Source organism: Bos indicus x Bos taurus, chromosome 11 (assembly GCF_003369695.1).
Source record: "Bos indicus x Bos taurus breed Angus x Brahman F1 hybrid chromosome 11, Bos_hybrid_MaternalHap_v2.0, whole genome shotgun sequence".
Taxonomy (NCBI): Eukaryota; Metazoa; Chordata; class Mammalia; order Artiodactyla; family Bovidae; genus Bos; species Bos indicus x Bos taurus.
In genome coordinates, this window is record NC_040086.1 from 24058864 (window position 1) to 24081982 (window position 23119).

At 39.6% G+C, this 23119-nt stretch overlaps 1 long non-coding RNA gene across 1 annotated transcript in view; it reads right to left on the minus strand.

Moving 5' to 3' along the window:
• Positions 1-23119, minus strand: part of LOC113901130 — a 779591-nt gene that overhangs the window by 518550 nt on the left and 237922 nt on the right. The window lies entirely within an intron of this gene.

Genomic DNA, 23119 nt, shown 5'->3' on the forward strand with positions numbered 1-23119 from the left:
TCAGACCTGGCCTCAGGCAGGTCCCTTGGCCTCTTTAGTCCTACGCTTCCTCAGCTGAAAGATGAAGACAGAGTTGCCTCATTAGCTTGTCCTGAGAACTAGATCATGTAAAGCGTGTCTGGCCTGGATGTGGAAGCACCGAGCAGTCCTTGTCCATAGTTCCCATCCACGTGTATTTGCTCATCCAAGTACTTATTCAGCTCCTACTGTGGGCCCCAAATGGCAAAGGCTACCAGGAGAGCAAAAAGCAAACATGTGTTCATGGAGCCTACAGTCTCTTCAGGGAAATAAATGCTCCCATAACCAAACATAAACCTGCACCTGTATTTGGTGCTATAGAGGAGACGGTGCTGTGAGCGCCTGTCACCATGGAGAAGAGGCTGAGACCCAGGGCAGGCTCTGCAGCCAGCTGCCCTTGGTTTGACTTCTAGCACTTCTTCTAGCACTACTTCTACCACTAATCAGGCAGATAACCTTGAGCAAGTCGGTGTACTACCTTGTTATGTTTCTGTTTGCTTATCTGTAAGACAGGGGTAACTAGCATATCTACTACACAGGGTTGTTATAAAGATTAAATAAGTTGAGTTAACCTAGAGAGGACTGGTGCCTGATAACTACTATATAAGGATTTGTTGTTTCATTATTATTACTTTGCCTAATTGGGGTAGTAAAAAAAAGAATTCCTAAGACTATCTGAACTGAGGAAAGGTTAATAGTGTTAACGATGAAATGGAGGAGAGAAAAGCTCAGGCAAGTGTCCACAGGTGGAAATGACAGTAGCAAACCCAAGGAATTAATAACAGACGATTGCAGCTGAGAAATGAAGGCAGACCAGGCAGGACTTTGTAAGCAGTGGTCAAAAGTTTCATCCTGACCCTGTAGGCAATGAGAGAGCAAGCAGACCACTCTAACTTCAGGGCAGAGAAAGTGAAAGTGAAAGAGAAGTCATGTCCGACTCTTTGGGATCCAATGGGCTGTAGCTTACCAGGCTCCTCTGTCCATGGAATTTTCCAAGCAAGAGTACTGGAGTGGGTTGCCATTTAGGAACTAGTGAAGGGACAGAGTGAATGCAGGTCCACCACTGGGAGTTCACTGTAGAGATCTTGAAGGAATTAAGATGTCATGGACAAGAGGGATGGTAATACAGATAATAAGACGTGGAATGGACTTAAGAGAAGTTTTGAAGATAAAACTGAACAAGACTGGGTGAACAGGTCAAAAAGCAGAGACAGAAATACCCAGCATGGCTCCTAGATGCCTGGCTTTCAAAACTGAATGGATGGTGGAGCTATGCACTGAGATGGAGAACTGATCCCTACAAGAACAGCATGGATATAACAAAGGTTAGGAGTGCCTGCTAAATAAGTGTGTGTGAGGGATCAGAGGGCAAGGAATCTGGTGCTCTTCCCTTGGAGAAGTCACCTGACCTAGGTATCTCATATTCCATTCATAGTTCTGCAGACAGGGAGATCATCCAAAGGTCATCTATATTTGGCCATGGGACACAGCAATATGCTAACACTGTACATTTAACCTGCTCTTGCTAACCCAGACCGTCCTCCACCTCAGGGTCCTCTCTGTAGCCTGAGACCAGCAAGAGGAGAAAGGATAAGACTCTAAACAGATGCTCCACTGAAGCAAAGAAATGACTGTATCTTCACAGGGCACCAGGACAAAACCAGGCTCTCCTTGGTATACAAAGAATGCGGGCAAGTTGCCATGGGAACAGTCAATGGATTTTCACATCATTACTATTTCTAGCTACTCTTGCTCAAGCACTTACAGAATGCCAGGCACTTTCTTTACATTGTCACCTTCACGCAGCACTATGGCAACAGGAAGAAGGATCAAGAGAAACTTACTGAGGTTACACAGCCACTGTGTGATGGAGCAGGAATTTGGACCCAAGTCTGCATGACTCTGAGGTCAATCTTTTTTTAACCCTAGTGAATTTCTTTGACTGAGCAACACTTAAACACTGACTTCCATATGCAAAACAGACATTTTCAGGTGGTTAAACATATGTCAAATGAAACCCTTGGCCACACAATAGAACAAACCTAACTGGCCTCTACAGAGATCAAAACCACGGCCTTGTCCTTATTTGATCATTCTCCCAACAAAGTGCTTAAGGCAAACAAACTTGCCATCACATGGCTATCAAGCATGTTATTTCCCTTTACCTTGCATAGTTTGCTCATTTATTCAAAGAGCTCAGCCTTTCAAAATAAGCCACCAATGGAAGAGAGACAAGCAATGCTTCTACAAATTATCAGATGCAAAGACTTTTTTAGGATTTGTTAATTTGTTAGTACCTCTACTGGCCTTGTCTGGAGAAGGACATGGCAACCCACTCCTGTACTCTTGCCTGAAAAATCCCATGGATGGAGGGGCCTGGTAGGCTACAGTCCATGAGATGGCAAAGTCAGACACGACTGAGCGACTTCACTTTCACTTTTCACTTTCATGCATTGGGGCAGGAAATGGCAACCCACTCTAGTGTTCTTGCCTGGAGAATCCCAGGGACAGAGTAGCCTGGTGGGCTGCCGTCTATGGGGTCGCACAGAGTCACCACACAACTGAAGCGACAGCAGCAGCAGCAGCAGCACTGGCCTTGCCATGTGCTCACACTGCCACCTGCTGGACATCACACGCATCTCTACTTCCCCTAAGAGTCCACCTGGAGACCCACACAGCCTACCCTGCAGATTGATTGCTCACACTTGATCGCCTCTTTTTAGTATTTTACAGTGTCATATGCAAGAGGAACTCTGATTTCCTGACCCAAAACTCTTTACAGCCTGATACAAAAGAAAGGCAAATAGGAATCCATGCATGTTCTGTTGATGGAGGGGAGCCAAGTGTACAAGGGAACATTCTGTGAGGAACCCAGGGCAGGGGAAGGCGGTGACAGGGAGGCCATGTGGGCTTGCGAGGGTACCTAGGAGAGACCACTACACCTGAAAACCCATTTGTCTACTCCAGAATCTCAAGGTTCTTTGGCCACAGTGCTAACAAAAAATCCCTTTTAAATATAGTGTGATGTATTCTTCCTTGCATATTTTCTTTTCCTTTAGCACAGCTTGCGGTGCTAAGGGAAGGGTGGGCTTCCAGCTTCAGAACATAGCGCTATTATTTTCCAAGACCACAAGCAGCAGTCTTCCTCTTTAAAAGAATTATAATCTTCCCCTTTCTTTCACTCACAGCATGAAAATAGATTACTGTGCTTGAGCATTTTAAAAATTAAAGGCTTAGATGGCACATGCTGATCAAAAGCTGATCTTCAAATACCTCTTTCCAGCAACTATTACATTTTTTAAGTTGCCTTTTTCATTTTTCTTTGATTTACCTCATGTGGCATTGCATAAATGCAACAGACTGAAATGCTTCTCTTATTCCAAATTAGGATGTTAAACCCCATTTTCTTTTAATGTTATAAGTTTGGAATACAAAGATGAGTTAGAGAGTTCAGTTCAGTTAAGTCACTCAGTCATGTCCAACGTTTTGTGACCCCATGGACTGCAGCACGCCAGGCCTCCCTGTCCATCACCAACTCTCAGAGCTTGCTCAGATTCGTGTCCACTAAGTCAGTGATGCCATCCAACCATTTCATTTTCTGTCGTCCCTTTCTCCTTCTGCCCTCAATCTCCAGCATCAGGGTCTTTTCCAATAAGTCAGTTCTTCACATCAGGTGTCCAAAGTATTGGAGTTTCACCTTCAGCATCAGTCCTTCCCATGAATATTCAGGGCTGATTTCCTTTAGGATGGACTGGTTGGATCTCCTTGCTGTCCAAGGGACTCTCAAGAGTCTCCTCCAACACCACAGTTCAAAAACATCAATTCTTTGGCACTCAGCTTTCTTTATAGTCCAACTCTCACATCCATACATAACTACTGGAAAAAACATAGCCTTGACTAGATGGACCTTTGTTGGCAAAGTAATGTCTCTGCTTTTTAATATGCTGTCTAGGTTGACCACAGCTTTTCTTCCAAGGAGCAAGTATCTTTTAATTTCAAGGCTGCAGTCACCATCTACAGTGATTTTGGAACCCAAAAAAATAGTCTGTCACTGTTTCCACTGTTTCCCCATCTATTTCCCATGAAGCGATGGGACCAGATGCCATGATCTTTGTTTCCTGAATGTTGAGTTTTAAGCCAATGTTTTCACTCTCCTCTTTCACTTTCATTAAGAGGCTCCTTAGTTCTTCTTTGCTTTCTGCCATAAGGGTGGTGTCATCTGCATATCTGAGGTTATTGATGTTTCTCCTGGCAATCTTGATTCCAGCTTGTGCTTCGTCTAGTCCAGCGTTTCTCACACCGCATATAAGTTAAATAAGCAAGGTGATAACATACAGCCTTGACATATTCCTTTCCCAATTTGGAACCAGTCTGTTGTTCCATGTCCAGTTCTAACTGTTGCTTCCTGACCTGTTTCTCCAGAGGCAGGTCAGGTGGTCTGGTATTCCCATCTCTTTCAGAATTTTCCACAGTTTATTGTGATCCACACAGTCAAAGGCTTTGGCATAGTCAAAAAGCAGAAATAGATGTCTTTCTGGAACTCTCTTGCTTTTTTGATGATCCATCGGATGTTGGCAACTTGATCTCTGGTTCCTCTGCCTTTTCTACAACCAGCTTGAACATCTGGAAGTTCATGGTTCACGTATTGTTGAGCCTGGCTTGGAGAATTTTGAGCATTACTTTGCTAGCGTGTGCTACTTCTACTGCTGCTAAGTCACTTCAGTCATGTCTGACTCTGTGCGACCCCACAGACTGCAGCCTACCAGGCTCCTCCGTCCCTGGGATTCTCCAGACAAGAACACTGGAGTGGATTGTTAGCGTGTAAAATGAGTGCAATTGTGCGGTAGTTTGAGCATTCTTTGGCATTGCCTTTCTTTGGGGTTGGAATGAAAACTGACTTTTTCCAGCCCTGTGGCCACTGGTGAGTTTTCCAAATTTGTTGGCATATTGAGTGCAGCACTTTCACAGTATCATCTCTTAGGATGTGAAATAGTTCAACTAGAATTCCATCACCTCTGCTAGCTTTGTTCATAGTGATGCTTCCTAAGGCCCACTTGACTTCGCATTCCAGGATATCTGGCTCAAGGTAAGTGATCACACCATCGTGATTATCTGGGTCATGAAGATCTTTTTTCTATAGTTCTTCTGTGTATTCTTGCTACCTCTTAACATCTTCTGCTTCTGTTAGGTCCATACTATTTCTGTCAGTCAGGGACCTATCTAGTGACATGTCCTTCATATGTTTAAGGTTCAATGACTCAAATAAATTAGAATCATTCTCTGAATTCACTTTCCAAAGGAAGAAACTGAAAGATTCTTGCCTTTCCAGATTTCCAGAACCTTTTGATAACAAAAGAGAATATGGAATTTCTCAGTTTTCAGATTGTTTTTATGGTTCACTGAAGCCCACTACTGTCTTCTGATCTAACACACAGAATTAAAATCACAGCATCTCCCCGGGTGGTTTCACTTATTCCCATGGCCTCAAGCACACCTGAATGTCACAACTTTTAAGCCTGTGTCTTTAGTTTCCAATACTCATCTGAGGTCTAGACCCATCTCTCTGCTGCTGCTGCTGCTGCTAAGTCGCTTCAGTTGTGTCCGACTCTTTGCGACCCCATAGATGGAAGCCCACTAGGCTCCTCTGTCCCTGGGATTCTCCAGTCAAGAACACTGGAGTGGGTTGCCATTTCTTTCTCCAATGCATGAAAGTGAAAAGTGAAAGGGAAGTCACTCAGTCGTGTCCGACTCCTAGCGATCCCATGGACTGCAGCCTACCAGGCTCCTCCGTCCATGGGATTTTCCAGGCAAGAGTACTGGAGTGGGGTGCTATTGCCTTCTCTGACCCATCTGTTTATCCATCCATTAAACATTTCACCCTGGATGTCCCATAAAGTAAAGTGACTTTATGCCTGACTCTTAGCGACCCCATGGATTGCAGACTACCAGGCTCCTCCATCCATGGGATTTTCCAGGCAAGAGTACTGGAGTGGGTTGCCATTGCTTTCTCCATTCCATACATTAGATGCAACTTTTCTATAAAGCTAAAACTATTCCAAAATAAAATTTTTAAAATGTATGTTTAAAGAGAGAGCACAAATGAAACAAAATGTTAATAATTGATAAATCTCAGTGATAGGTATGTGGGTGTTTACTGGCTGATTACTTTAACTTTTAGATAGGTTTAAAATTTGGCAAAATAAAATGTAAAAAGAAAATAAAGCTATGGAAGGTTAAAAGTAAATGGATAGAAAAAGATATTCTAGGCACCTTAAATTCTTTGTGTCTAATCTCATACTTGGTCATCCAAGCCCCTTCTCTCAAACCTGCTCTTCCTTCATGTAATTCTGCTGCTGCTGCTGCTAAGTCCCTTCAGTCGTGTCCGACTCTGTGCGACCCCATAGACGGCAGCCCACCAGGCTCCCCTGTCCCTGGGATTCTCCAGGCAAGAACACTGGAGTGGGTTGCCATTTCCTTCTCCAATGCATGAAAGTGAAAAGTGAAAGTGAAGTCGCTCAGTCGTGTTCAACTCTTCACGACCCCATGGACTGCAGCCTACCAGGCTCCTCAATCCATGGGATTTTCCAGGCAAGAGTACTGGAGTGGGGTGCCATCGCCTTCTCCTATGTAATTCTAGGTAATGGCAAAGCTATCCACTGCATTATATAAACCCACACCCCAAATGTCTCCTGATACCCTAGCCTGAATATATGACTGCTTTCTAAGTCCTATTACATCTATACCTGATAGGACTATTTACTCTCTTCTCTTCAGCTTTACTGACACTGGCTTTGCACGCGTACTGTTGAAACAGCCTTGCAACTATCTACCTTTCACCTCACTTAGTGCTCTCCTTTTCATCCTTTACTTTCAAAAATCTAAAAATGATCACATCCTTGATACTACAATCACAATACATAAAAAAAAAGCTGATAAATTGGATTTTATCAAAATTTAAAAAACTTTCTCTGAAAAAGATGCTGTTAAAAGTATGATGAGATAAACTATAGACCAGAAGAAAGTATTCACAGTCACATACTCAACAAAGAACTTGCATCTGGAATATATAAAGAATTCTCAAAACTTAACAATAGAAAAACAAACAATTCGACTCAAAAATGGTCAAAAGGTATGCACGGACATTGCACAGAAGAGCATATACAGATGGAAAATAAGCACATGAAAAGGTGTACAACATAAGTCATTAGAAAAATGCAGATTAAGACTACAATAAGATATCATTATATCTCTCAGAATGACTAAAAATAAAAGAAACTGTGAAAACACCAAAGCTAGGGGGGGATGTGGAGAAGTGGGATCTCTAGTGAGAATGCAAAATGGTAGAGCCACCCTGGAAAACAGTTTGACATTTCCTTTTAAAACTAACAATAGACTTACACCAACAGACCTCGCAGTTGCACTCTTGGGCATATACAGCAGAGAAATGAATACTTGTTTTCACACAGAAATTCAGATACAAATGTCATAGGGGCTTTGTTTTCAATAACCAAAAACTACCCAAATGCCCTTCAATAAGTGAATGCTTGAACAAATTATAGTACAGACAGCCCATGGAATACTACTCAGTAATAAAAGGAATGAACCTCAACAAAATTATGTTGAATAAAAAAAGTTTGTCATATAAATACTATTTATATAGAGAGAGAGATCACTAATAGGAACCTGCTGAATATACCACGGAACTCTACTCAGTACTCTGTCATGCCCTGTATGGGGAAGAGCCTAGAAAAGAGTTGATATAAATATCTGTATCTGATTCACTTTGCTGTACAGTGGAACACATGGACTTCTCATGTGGCACAGCGGTAAAGAATCTACCTGGCAATGCAGGAGACACAAGAGATGCAGGTTCGATCTCTAGGTTGGGAAGATTCCTGGAGCAGGAAATGGCAACCCACTCCAGTATTCTCGCCTGGAAATCCATGGACAGAGGAGCCTGGAAGGCTACAGTCTATGGGATACATGACTGAGCAACTGAGCCTGCACACACAGAAACTAACACAGCGCTGTAGATCAACTCTACTCCATAAAAATTCATTTTTAAAAAGTTTAGGTCACAGGGTGTATTTTGCAAGATTCAGTTTATGTGAAATTTATGAAATGGTAAAATTATACAAATGAAGAAGAGATTAATGGTTACCAGGGCTTAGAAATAGGTAAGGGAGGAGATGGGTAAGGTTATAAAAGGCTAACATGAGAAAATCTTGCAGTAATGGTACAGTGAAAAATCTTGGTTGTAATTGTGGTTATGCTATGCTACAAATGTAATAAAATTGCATAGCAACACATACACACATACACACACAAATGAGATGAATTAGTACATATATTAGCTGGTGAAATTGAATAAGCAGATTATGTCAATGTTAATTTCCTGGTTTTCATTTTACACTATAGTTATGACAGATGTTCATACTAAGAGAGGCTGGATAAAGGGCATACTGGATCTCCCAGGATATTTCTTTGCATCTTCCTACTTATTTCAAAATAAAGTTTTAAATAACTACCTGGGGATAGATGGAGGGGAAAGATAAATTGGGAGGCTGGGATTGACATATACCCACTACTATATATAAAACAGATAATAAGGATCTACTTATAGCACAGGGAACTCCATTCAATACTCTGTAATGACTTATATGAGGAAAGAATTTTTAAAAGAATGTATATTATATGTATGGATAACTGTACACCTGAAACTAACACAACATTGAAAATCAACTATTTTCCCACCCCACGGACTGTAGCCCACCAGGCTCCTCTGCCCATGGGGTTTCCCAGACAGGAATACTAGAGTGGGTTGCCATTCCCTTCTCCAGGGAATCTTCCCCATCCAGGGATTGAACTCCGCCCAGGGATCAAACCCGGGCCTCCTCCATTGCAGGCAGATTCTTTACTCCAATTAAAAAAAAAGAAAAATAAGTTTTAAATAACTGATTATGTCACTCCCTTCAGAAGTTATTTGTAGCTCTCATTATTCATAGAATAAAACATTCATCTATACATATAAGGTCCTCCATTCCAATTTGATTTTTCATTAATTGTAGTTTTGCTGTCTTTCATCTTTTTATTGAGTATGCTAAAATATCCACCATTTCTTAGATGTTTGCCTTTTACTTCCAGGATTACAGAAAAAGATATGCATACAACCTGAAAATTCTCAAATTTGCCAGAGGTGGACATTCTAAACATATTCCAAGGCCACTTAGTAAGTCTTTGCACTTCTAAGATTCATTAATCTATGCAAAAGCCACCCATTCTAGATACTAAAGGCTTTATGCAATTTCTCCAACAAGAAAAGATGAGGTACTATGATAAAGGTAATAGAAGAGTGAGAATTATGACAGCACATAAAGCATGGGACGCTGTGAAAGGAGTGCACAGCACTAGGAAATATTCCTTCTTTGTTGATTTTGCTCCTTTCACAAATGCAGTGTATTAGTTTCCCAGGGCTGCAGTAAGTAACACAGAACCACAAACTGGGTAGCTTAAGCAGCAGGAATCTCTGTCTCAGTTATGGAGTCTAAAATCAGGATGTCGGTTCCTTTTTAAGAGTTGGAAGGAAGAATCCATTCCATACCCTCAGCTAGCTTTCAGTGGTTTGCTGGCAGTCTTTGGCTTACAGGAGTATCACCCCAACCTTTGCCTGTACTTTCATATGAGAGTCTCCCTGTGTGCATATCTCTGTGTCCAGATGTCCTTTTTTTAATATATAAAGATAACAATCATATTGAATTAGGGGCCAACCTTACTCCAGTATGACTTCATCTTAACTAATTACATTCTATTTTCAAAAAGGATCACAACCTGAGGCACTGGAGGCTATCATGTCAACAAATGAATTTGGGAGGAAAACAATTCAGCCTATAACACCCAGAAAGCAGTAGTAAACAAGAAAACTGTTCCTTCTTCTGTTTGAATGAGTAGATAGTCCCAGCAGTCCCCAGCCTTTTTGATACCAGGGACCAGCTTCGTGGAAGAAAATTTGTCCACAGACCAGGAATCAGGGGGAGATGGTTTCAGGATGATTCACGAGCATTACATATACTGTGCACTTTATTTCTATTATTATTATATCAATTACAACTCAGATCATCAGGCATTAGATCCCAGTGGCTGGGGACCCCACATACACATCAATAGTATGCCTGATAGCAGAGGGCACAAGGAATTTGCTGGGGACACCAGGGCTTACTGTGAAGATTCGTATACTCATCACATAGGAAGAAATTTAACAAGCACGTGAGTGTGCCTGACACTGTATTAGAAAATACTCGATGCCTGCCAAGTATGCAGGTTGGATCATCCTGAAATCAAGCTGCTAATCACACAGTAATCATATTCCAGTGTATGTTGCTGACTCACCTTGTAGCTGACTTAGAATCACAAATTATCTACAAAGATTTTAAATGCGGGAAAAAAAATGCTTACTTATTGGAAACAACCCATAATTGATAAATAATTCATTTAACTTTTAAGAGCCAAATTGCTTAATCTAATCAATTGTGGCCAGGCTTTGCAAGAAGACAGTGGATTGTTAATATATATATTAAACAATACCAAAAAGATTATATTGCTTGAAATACAAAGTAAATTTTTTCCTTCATATAATAAAAGTAAATTTTTCTCCTTAACAGTCTTCCATTTTCCAAGGTTAGAGAGAGCAACAATTTTTAAGTACCATTTAATTGATTTAAATGGCATACCACCCGGATTTCACAGCTTTTCTACTTCTGCTTATCACCACAGGGTGCCTTAAACCTAGTTGTAAGTCACAGTGACTGGACACAAGGACAGGGAGGTATTTCACAAAGCCAAGCTTGTGAAGCAAACAAGCCTCTTATCTATGGGGAATACAGAGCTGCTCTCAAATTTCATTCATCCTCAGATCAGTCACTGAGCCCGTGAAGGTCACTGGAGAGAAGTGATACCACTGCTCTGGGCACGTTTCCCTCTGAGTAAGAAACTAAAACAAGCAAAATGTCTTTAAGACTCCAGGCAGCTCTCAAGCACCAAAAGTCCCTGAGGGCTAATAACTAATAGATTAACCATGAGGAAAATAGGGGGTAATAAATTATAATGTGGTTAAATGGGAAAGCTAAAGGTAATGTAAACTTAAGGTTAAGAAAGTAAATGTAGAATTGTCAGGGAATCCCCAACTTTATGTTCCATGTTAGCTCAGCAATTTGACAAGCCTGCAGGAATGGTTCGGCAATATAGGTCACTTTACAAGCATAAATCATCTGAATTCAATTTTTCTGAGCTAGATTCCTTTTAACTGACCTGCTTGATTCTTACTCCTTGCCATTCCAAACCATTCAATACATACTGATGTCACAGTCCTCTTCCAAAAGAACGAGTCCAATCACTCTACTTCAGAGCTGCCTCTAACACACAAAGCATCCTTAAGCAAAATTTTTAAATGGCACCCTCTCAAGTAAAGAGTATATGTGTGTATATATATATATATATATATATATATATATATATGCATAGTGTATGAAGGCACAACCTGAACAGATTGTCAAGCCATACTCCCATCTGCTCACATGTCCCCAGAATGCCAAGAAGCAAATGTCATGGGCAGTATGCACAGTAGATGCCCATGTGTATGTCCATACACACACTACAATCCCGAGGTGAGATGCTATGACAGAGACAGAGGTTGGTAGGGTCGAAATCAGGCCACCAAGGTCAGCCAATGAAAGGAACATCAAGTGTTAACAGAAGTTGCAGTGTTACTTTCTTACAGAGTAATGTCAAAAGATAAAACCCATACAAACAAAAGCTTTTTGGAATCCTCAATCATTTTAAGAGTGTAAATAAGTCTTGAGAGTCAAAATGTTGTGAACCAGTGAGTGAGTAGATGTCTACAGTGTGACCTGCATCCCGTAAGAAGTAGCAGCCACAGAAAGTATCATGATCACTCCCCTGTGGTTCAAAACCTGCACTAGTTCAGGAGCCATGAGGCAGTGTGAAATGCACCCTGGTTTGGGAGACAAGTCTATTTCAAACCCTATTTGACTATTGATTAGTTTATGTAACCTTGGCATGTTACCAGTAGTCATGTACAGATGTGAGAGTTGGACCATAAAGAAGATCGAGCACTGAAAACGTGATGCTTTTGAATTGTGGTGTTGGAGAAGACTCTTGAGAGTCCCTTGGACTGCCAGGAGATCAAACCAGTCAGGAAATCAACCCAGAATATTCATTGGAAGGACTGATGCTGAAGCTGAAGCTCCAATACTTTGGCTACCTGAAACAAAGAGCCAACTCATTGGAAAAGATACTGGGAAAGACTGAAAGCAAAAGGAGAAGAGGGAGGCAGAGGATGAGATGGTTAGATAGCATCACTGACTCAATGGACGTGAATTTGAGCAAACTCCGGGAAATAGTGGAAGACAGAGAAGCCTGGCATGCTATAGTCCATAGGATCACAAAGGGTAGGACACAACTTAGCAAATGAACAACAGCAAAACATGTTACTAAATCCTTCTGAATATGAGGACTCATAAGAACAGAGTTTTAAATCCTTCTATTCTCCATCTATCACTCTGAGGTCCTCAACCAAAAGAAACACACCCACAAGAACCAATAGCAAAATGAGAAACAAAGGCTAATTTTATCAAAGTTGAACAAGCGCCCAAAACCCCAACTCTGCTAGAAGGTGGACTGGAGAAGAAGGTAAGGAGCTCAAGCAAGGTTCTTTCTTCTCCTTGGCCTCTGAACTTGAGAATGACCAGCTGTCTGAGCAGAGTCTGAGTCTGCATACCAAACTGCCTGAACAGTATGCCCAGCCTGCCTTACTCACCCAGAGGGACAGGGGAGAAGCCCATGGGTGCAGAGTGCAGAAAGGGAAGGTGCAGAGAGGAAAAGAAAGCATTTCAGAGTCCTATATAACTCTCAGTTCAGTTCAGTCACTCAGTCGTGTCCAACTCTTTGCGACCCCATGAATCACAGCACGCCAGGCCTCCCTGTCTATCACCAACTTCTGGAGTTCACTCAAACTCATGTCCATCGAGTCAGTAATGCCATACAGCCATCTCATCCTCTGTCGTCCCCTTCTTCTCCTGACCCCAATCCCTCCCAGCATCAGGGTCTTTTCCAATGGGTCAACTCTTCGCATGAGGTGGCCAAAGTACTGGAGTTTCAGCTTCAACATCAGTCCTTCCAATGAACACCCAGGACTGATCTCCTTTAGGATGGACTGGTTGGATCTCCTTGCAGTCCAAGGCACTCTCAAGAGTCTTCTCCAACACCACAGTTCAAAAGCATCAATTCTTCGGCTCTCAGCTTTCTTGGGCTCCAAAATCACTGCAGATGGTGATTGCAGCCATGAAATTAAAAGACGCTTACTCTTTGGAAGGAAAGTCGTGACCAACCTAGATAGCATATTGAAAAGCAGAGATATTACTTTGCCAACAAAGGTCTGTCTAGTCAAGGCTATATAACTCTACCCCCTGGGAAAGTGTCACCCAAGGAATATTTCAGACACTGACCAGGGAGATTAGCTATTTTCTCTTCAATAACAAGTAGTGATTAGTAGATTATAGGTAGACATACTAGGACAACAACGGAAGGAACTTCTACTCCATAGAGATTAAAACATCCTGTGACCTGGCACACATCAGTTACTTAAGAAGCTATAAATAATAATAGAATATGCTGGGTTAATAGGGAAACAGTCTGAAAAATAAGATACCTAAAAATTTTATAGCCTCTGTTTTTCACCCTTATTTATGAGAGAATAAAGGGCTGTGGAAGCTAAAAAGTCCCAACTTCCCCCAAAGCAGGTATCCCGTGACTGTGTTCCTCCAACCCCTGATCATGCATTTGAAATTCTAGGAGCCCACCCTTCTTTGAGGCTTCCAGTTCAGGGGAATGGCAGCTCTTTTGACTTGAAAGTTCTACTGCAAGTTCCAACACAATGGTCCCAGCATCCTCTGCCACTCTCTTCTTTTGCCTTCAATCTTTCCCAGCACAATGGTCACTTCCGTGATATACAAGGAAAATCATGTCTTCTGAAGTATTTACCAAAAACAAACCACTATATCCTGTACATTAGCATGGCCTTAGTCTGGTAACTGAAGAGCCAGGTAAAGATGTAAAATGTATAGAATTCACTTAAATTCCTATGTGTCTGAAAAGATGCTCAACATCACTCATTATCAGAGAAATGCAAATCAAATCCACGTTGAGGTACCATCTCACGCAGGTCAGAATGGCTGCTATCAAAAAGTTTACAAACAATAAATGCTTGAGAGGGTGTGGAGAAAAGGGAATCCTCTTACACTATTGGTGGGAATGCAAACTAGTACAGCCACTATGGAGAACAGTGTGGAGATTCCTTAAAAAACTGGAAGTGAAACTGCCAAGTGACCCAGCAATCCCACTGCTGGGCATACACACCGAGGAAACCAGAATTGAAAGAGACATGTGAACCCCAATGTTCATTGCAGCACTGTTTACAATAGCCAGGATATGGAAGCAACCTAGATGTCCATTGGCAGACGAATGGATAAGGAAGTTGTGGTACATATACACAATGGAATATTACTCAGCTATTAAACAGAACACATTTGAGTCAGTTCTAATGAGATGGGTGAAACTGGAGCCTATTATACAGAGTGAAGTAAGTCCGAAAGCAAAACATCAGTACAGTATATTACTGCATATATATGGAATTTAGAAAGATGGTAACGACTACCCTGTGAGACAGCAAGAGACACAGATATAAAGAACAGACTTTTGGACTCTATGGGAGAAGGCAAGGATAGGATGATTTGAGAGAATAGCATTGAAACATGTATATTACCATATGTGAAATAGATTGCCAGTCCAGGTTCAATACATGAAACAGGGCACTCAAAGCCAGTGCACTGGGACAACCCTGAGGGATGGGATGGGGAGAGAGGTAGGAGGGGGGTTCGAGATGGGGGACACATGTACACCCGTGACTGATTCATGTCAATGTGTGGCAAAAACCACCATAATATTGTAAAGTAATTAGCCTGCAATTAAAATAAATAAAATTTTTTTTTAATTCCTAGGTGTCCTGGCTCTGCCAGTTAGGACAGATGAAGAAAAGAATTAAGGATAGACGTGAACCTTGAATTGGTTAATTGATTCCCATCTAGTGATAAAGCAACCTGGGTAGGAATTACAGAATTTCATCTACCTACATAAAACAATAAGATTGAAATATGTCACATTAGAATCAAGAAGGTCTTAACTCGGACTCCAGGCAATTAGGCTGCAAAAAAAAACAATAACACTGATGGATAGGGTCTTGGGCAAGACTCAACATGGCCATGAGGAAAACCTCTCTGAATAACTGTAGCCCCAGCTCCAAATCTCTGGCCAATTACCCTTCCTAGCCTTCTTAGCCAGAAAAGTAACCCCAGTCTACTCAGGATGGTGACCCTGTCCTCAGTGGCTAAGGATTTTTTAATGCCCAGAATATTGAGACAGGAAATAGAGATGATATAGTAATCAAATCCATGGTCTCAATATTTTTAAATTGCTTAGAAAATCTGGCACTTCAAAGCAACTGACAGATTAAAACATATAACCAAATAAAATATGTAATTGAATAACTGAGCTTCAAACTTAGAGTTTAAAAGGAATAAATGAATTTGCCTATGTTTGTATATACTACTAAAATATATTAGAAAAACTTGAGAACTACAATATTTATAAATTTTATTTATTAAACAACCAGAGAATTTTAAGTACCTTGAAATATAATTTACTTGTTATAGACATTTAGTTCTAAGAAGAGAAAATCCATTAAAGTTGAAAATATTTAAAGGACTATAATCAAGTTAATTAATAAACTCTTTATTAAGAGTGACTGGTAACATTTACTAGATTTATAAATAGAGTAATAGTAAGTAGAAGTTTTAGATCAGACTGTAATAGCTCAATTTAAAAATTTTTTATTTTATAATTTTAATATATCAAATTCTAATTTTAAACACAAAAGTACCTGCAAATCTCTTTTCTGTGAACATTAAGCCCCAATATTACTAAAACACACATGCCATTTCCGATTCTGTTTCCTTTGCCTCTGGACATCTGGCATTTGGTCTTCTGCAGAACATAACCCTGACCCATAAAGAACCAGCTGTCTTCAGCAGGAGGAATAATCATTTACATGTCAAATGTGAATCTATTTCCTTACTATATTTAATCTCGAAGAATGGCCTCATAAAATAATAAAAGTCCCAATTCAAACTCGCATTTGATACTTCATTCCATTATCAAAAACCATTACTACATAATTTATTGGCCTACAGAAAGGGAATGCCTTTTCAGTTCTCAGATGGTTGCCTATATCTCCATCAATATTAATCAAAATTACACAGAGAGTCCCTCCCTGACTATATAATTTTCTAGCAGGATTAAAACACCCAGTTGCAGAATCAGTTGTAAATATTTACAAACTGGGCTCTACTGAAGACTGGCTGACAAAAGATGGAGCCAAGAGGAAGGACAGAAATGTGCAGAATGTGGTAGAAGGTGAGGGGTCAAGAGACATAACTGAGATGTTACTGAAGCTGAAGAATCAGAAATTTACATATTACTTAAATTTATAAAAGATAACGAATAAAAGACCTGAAATTATAAGTATAAATTACATACATATATACAGATACACAACTGTATGTTTGTGTGTGTGTATTCATAAACATTAGGAAGAGAACAGGAGAAACAAGTAGTGTTTAAGCAACTTTATCTTTCAAATCAAAGAGCAATTATATATATCATGAAAAATAAATATGTACTATATATTATAAATCAAAAAATACTATCTGGTATACGTTATCTGAAGCATCAGTGTTCAATATAGCAGATCAGCCATGTGCGGCCATTGAGCACTTGCGTGCATGCTAAGTCACTTCAGTTGTGTCCAACTCTTTGCAACCCTATGGACCATTGCCCACCAGGTTCCTCTGTCCGTGGGATTCTCCAGGCAAGAATATTGGAGTAGCTTACCATTTCCTTCTCCAGACTGAGCACTTAAAATGTGTCTAATGCAACCTGAGGTATAAGTTACACCACAACTTATGCTGTAGGTATAATTTACACCACAAATTTTGAAAATAATATAAAAATGTAAAATATCTCATTAATAAAATAATTACATGTTGAAGTAATAATACTTTGGATATACTGGGTTAAATAAGATATGTTCCTAAAATCAGCTTTATATGTGTGCTTTTGTTTTTTTAATGTGGCTACTAGATAATTTAGAATTTATAGATGTGGCTCACATTACATTTCTGTTAGATAGGACTGCTTTAGAGTTTTGACCTTAAACATCAGAAGGACTGAAAATATAAATAAAGGAGTTGGCCTCAAGGAAACAAGCGAGGGAAAGTGACATATGGGGTGGGAACCAGTTGGTCTTTAAAGAAGAGAATCAGAACCTCTTCTATATGATTTGAATTACCTTAGGCATACATTTCTTTGCCGAGAATTTGAAATGTTTAAACAAATTTAAAATGAAATAATAAAATATCATAAAAGAAGAAAATAACATGGTCACAGATAAACGTTTTAGAAAAAAAATAGGAATGGAAGGGCACAAGGGTGGAAAGAGGAAAGAATGTAGACAGACAATGTCCACCCACAGGAGAGGATCACAAGGCCACTCTATGGGTCAGCATGATGGCATTAGGGATCATCGTGGGCAGATCTGTCCACAGCTTTCATGACCAAAACATATTTACCGAGGGATTTCCCTGGTGGTCCAGTGGTAAAAACTCTATGCTTCCAATGCAGGGGTCCCAAGTTCGATCCCTGATCAGGGAACTAGATCCCACATGCCCCAACTGAAGATCCTGCATGCCCCAAAAAGACCTGGTGGCAGCCAAATGAACGAATGAATGAATATTTTAAATATATATATTCACCATTTCTTACTCTAGCTCATCCTAGTCTCCAGTCTTCACTCTTAAAATGACTAGCAGGATTCCTCTTCTCTCTGTCCCACAGCCTAGCACAGCATCCTAGTTCTGTGGCAAAAATCATCATGACCTTTCCAATTTGCTGATGGCTCTTGGCACCTAAAGAGATCTTGAGTCCCAAGTCAACACCTCCCTCCTATAAGCCCATTCTCTTTACCAACAGGAAATTCAGTATTTCTAAAAGTATCTTCCTTCATCAAGCTCGCAATTGCAGCTAGTTAAGTGTTTCTACCTCTGAGTCCATAAGATTTGAACCTTTTAATACTTTAATGAGAAAGCATTAAAACACAGGTCAATAGGAAATAATATTGTCAAAGTAGTAACGTCAATCCATACAGTAAATGCATTGCTGAAACAAATATTTTTGAGGACCTGTTGTACTGAGCTCTGTTCTGGATACGAGGAATAGCAATGAGCAAAACAATATCCTCTGCACTCTCGGATGTTTATATTTCAGTGAGAGAGACAAATAATAAATAAGTAAAGAAATCTATGCTTCCCTGGTGGCTCAGTGGTAAAGAATCCACTTGCAATGCAGGAGATGCAGGTTCAATCCCTAGATCGGCAAGATCCCCTGGAGGAAGAAATGGCAACCCACTCCAGTATTCTTGCCTGGGAAATGCCATCACCAGAGGAGCCTGGTGGGCTGCAGTCCAAGGGGTCGCAAAGCGTCAGACACAACTTAGTGACTAAACAACAAGGAATCTATACGTAAGACAAAGTTAGAAGATGATCAGTGCTGTCTGATATATTTATTATTGTATAAGAAAAATATGCAGGTTCATGGGATAGAAGGTAACAGGGTTGGTCGAGGGAGGGACTATCTTAGACTATCTTATTCTCACTGAGGAAATGATCCTAAAGGAATCACTGGGATGATGGAAATGATTCAGCTACCCAAAAATCCGGGAAAAGGGGAAAAGATGTTCCATGCAGGGGATGGTAAAGGGCTTCAGATGGGAATGAGCTCAGTGGTCCAAATCAGCAAGAAGACATGTGGAACTGGATTACAGGGAGTAAGGAGGAGAGAGAAGAAGCTAACCCACCATCCATCTTACAGGGACTTGTAGTCCACAGAAAAGACTTCAGATTTTATTCCAAACAGAATGAATTCTATCAGCAGGTTGGGAGCAGAATATGACTTGGCAGGACTTCTGACTTCTGGGTTTCTTGTAATTATACTAATCAAAAGATCCTTTCCTTCTTTCTTTCTCCACTCTTAATGACAGGGAAATGATAGAATTAAATCAGAGTTCTTTATTCACCATAAATATGAATCACCCTGGATCAACAAAGAGATAACTATTTATAGGGTGGTCTATTTACAGGGTGGTGTCACTCTCCACATGGCTCTATGCCGTTTGCAGGAGAATTTAAGTTTTACATCTAATTTCTTGAGTTAACAAATATTTATTGAGCTCTTCCTACAGACCACTTCTGTGCTAGGCATTTTATTTCATCCTCATAACAATCCTGTGATAGTGGTAAGATTATCCTATTTCATATTTGAAGAAACAGGCCTGGAGATTAAATAACTTGTGTGAGATTTTAAACCAATAAATGATAGAACCTAGATTCACACCCAGATTTCCTGATGCAAAGCTCCACATCACATTGTCTTTTTTATAGTCTTCTTATCAGCCATAATCCTCTTTTCTACCATTTTAAAAGACAAATATCAAAATGAATAATCTACTTGGAGGTAAATAGTGGTAATTGCTGTCAGCTCCCGACAGTAAAATAGAGATTCAGTGAAGTAGAATAATTTGCTAGCAATTATGCAACTTCGTAGTGGCCAAGCTGGGATAATTATTTGATTTTCCTAAATGCTCCCATTGTTATCCAAATGTGCATCTCTGAAAATTCAAAAGCAGAAAGACATAAATTAAACTTAAGCATGGATACAGATTTCAAAGTAATAAAGGTTAATTAAGCTCTAGACATGCTCACCAAAAAAAATAATAATAAATAAAAAACCAACTGCATAGCAGCCACAAAAATGAGAATATTCAGGGGCTTCCCTGGTGCCTCAGTGGTATTCGATCGCTGGTAGGGAAGATCCCACATGGCGTGGAGCAACTAAGCCTGTGTGCCACAGCTACTGAGTCTGTGCTCTAGAGCCCAAGAACCGAAACACTGAGCCCACCTGCTACAACTACCAAAGCCCTAGAGCCTGTAAGAAAAGCCACCCCAATGAGATGCTCACACACAACCAAGGAGCAGCCCCCACTCGCCGCAACCAAAGAAAAGTCCACACGGCAACGAAGACCCAGCACGGTCGAACATAGATAAATAAACAATTTTTTAAGAAGAATATTCAAAGAACGCTTCCAAAGTGGAGATGTGGAGGCGGATATTGGCATATTATGAAGTAGAGGCATCAACCGAGTGGGCAGACGGACGTGGATGAGCAGGAAGCCTGGTGCCATTCCAGGTAAGTACATGGATTCTACTGAGTAATTAAGGTTCCTACAGATTAGTCATTGCCAACTGTTTACCAGGAGAAACTGTACTTTAAATTGAAAGTGTGTTTATCTTGTATCTTGCCTGTGATTTCTCAATAAGATTCGTATCATATTGATCAGGATACATCAATCTTGAAAAAAGCTGGTGAAAAAAATGTATGATATTTTTATTAAGATGTATAAAAATAATATATCGTATATGGCTTTCATACCACTCCATTCAAGCACTGCCACTGCAGTAAATGGAGGGGAAAATTCTATTACAGTAGTACATGCTTTACTGCACTAATATTTTCCTTTCAATTTTAAGCTATACTGGAAAACAAAGTGGACCCTTCAGGAATCATTTGCTTTAGCATTTGAAAAAAAAAAAAAGCATTGATTTTAATACTGGAGCATATAATCAAGTTTTAGAAACATTCAAATCAAAATTATCTTTGAAAGGCAATTTGTCAGTATTTCATTTATCCAACCTTTGAACATTAAATTTTTTTAGTTTTTTCCCCAATCCTCTATCTCAAATATAAAAGGTCATTTCCTTTAGAATTATGTCATTTTTTAAAAAATTCCCAACTTCCCATGTTTTTTATTTCCTGTTTCACTTACAAAATTAAAATACCTATGTAATAAGGTAAAGAAATAAGGAGGGTCTTTAAGTTTTAATTGCATAAATAAAATGATAATGGCTTTGATGTAAGAAATAATTATGGAATAATTAAGAACTGAACTAAATTACTCAGAGGTTGTCCCCCTGTAGCTTTTGATATTATCATCTCCAACACATGGCCTTTCCCAGAAAGGGAAAGACAAATGTGGAAGATTTTATGACTAGGCCTACAGATAGCACACATTACTCCCAACCATATTTCACTGAACGAAACCCAGGTACTTGGCCCCAAACCAAATGCAAGGGATGATGGTAAATTCAGCCTTTCTGTGTGTCCAGGAAAAGGAAATGGGATTTATTAATACCTAGCAAGTCTCTAACACAAAGAAAAAAGGTTAAATTATACAATGGTGAGGTACTAAGATTTCCTTCTTTAACTTCTAAAAGTAGTTCAGAGAGCTACCCTAGAATCCGTTTATACTTTTTTTTTAGCCTTATGAAGAAATCTCAAGAACAGTTGGCACTCCCCCCCAAACAAGGGCTTTACTGCTGACATTCTGAGAGATAAATAAACCTCTGAATCTATAGCTTGCTCATCTCAGGAAACAGTTTTTTAAAAGCTGAGGAAAACAAAGTTCTGGATACACCAAACTTGTCTGGTACCATTTCAAGCCCAACCACAGACAGAGAACTGCCACCTCACTTTCAACTCCTATTTGTGGTTAAATTCAGAGAACAGCACTCTATGTGTCCAGCTATTCTGCTGAGTTCTAGGTTAACAGGAACATATCAGAAAAAAAACTAAAATGTGTGCTGACTCTATTGATGTCCACAAAGAGCAACAGGACTATGAATGGTGGGCACAAAACAGCCTTGGATTTCTACCCTTGGGCCTACTTTCAGATTTTGAATCAGTTCTGTTCCTGTGTCCAAATTAGTAAAGTGCTTTGTGGAGAATGGAATTGAGTAGCTAATTACAACCTTTATAACAAAACGTGTGATGCCATAATGGATGCTCATTACTCTTCAAGTAATGAGTCCCCCCTCACTGGAAGGGTTCCAACAGTGAGAGCATGACCGTCTAATGAAATGCCACAAGGACTCCAACATTCAGTATAAAGCTGAAATTATAGCCACATACCAACCAAGGATCAGATCACAAGATTTCATGCACTTTTAAATCTTTCTATTAAAAAAAAAAAAAGTGCTCATGTACCAAGTCACATTTCCAACTCTATGTCATTGGTATCCTTTGTTTAACAATTACGTATGAAAGGCAAAAAACAAAAACAACCAAAAAATTAATCTTAAACCACAACCTAAATCAGTGCTTTATTTCTTTCTTCAAACAGATTGTTTTACTAGCCATCACTTTCTTAAATAAATCTAGAATATTCTATTTAAGTCATTTTTAACTCAAAATAACACTCAGTTTTGCCACCAAAGGAGATTTCCAAGGTAATTCATATATAGAAATAGATATAAACAATGAAAGTATGAGTGTAGTAAGCCATACATCCAGAGGTAGGGTTTTCAAAAGTTATGCTTAAAGATCCAAAATTACTGATTTTTTTTAAATCCGGGTATATAATTAGACCATAATTAGATGGTATACACACATATATGCATAGGCACCCAGAATACCATAGGTTGAATCATCAGATTTTTAACAGTTAAACCAGGTTAAAATTAGAAATGATAGAAAACCTTCATTTATTTTTTTTTAAACAGGCATTTCCTATTTAATAAGTACAGTATATACATAAAATTCTCTTGAAAAGCTTCATTTTATACAGAAAGATATTTACAAAATGAACAGTGTAATCAAACTAAAGATTATCTGTACAATGCACACATATATATATATATGAACTTTGGAAGATAAACAAGTTTCATCATAGTCAGAAAACCTTCATTTAAAATAAAATGACCAGCAACCTCAGAAGCCTAGAGATTAGTTCTTGTTAGCATCATTTTAGTTAATAATTCCAAGAGGGAAAAATACAGCCATGACCATAAATTAAACTTGGTGTTTC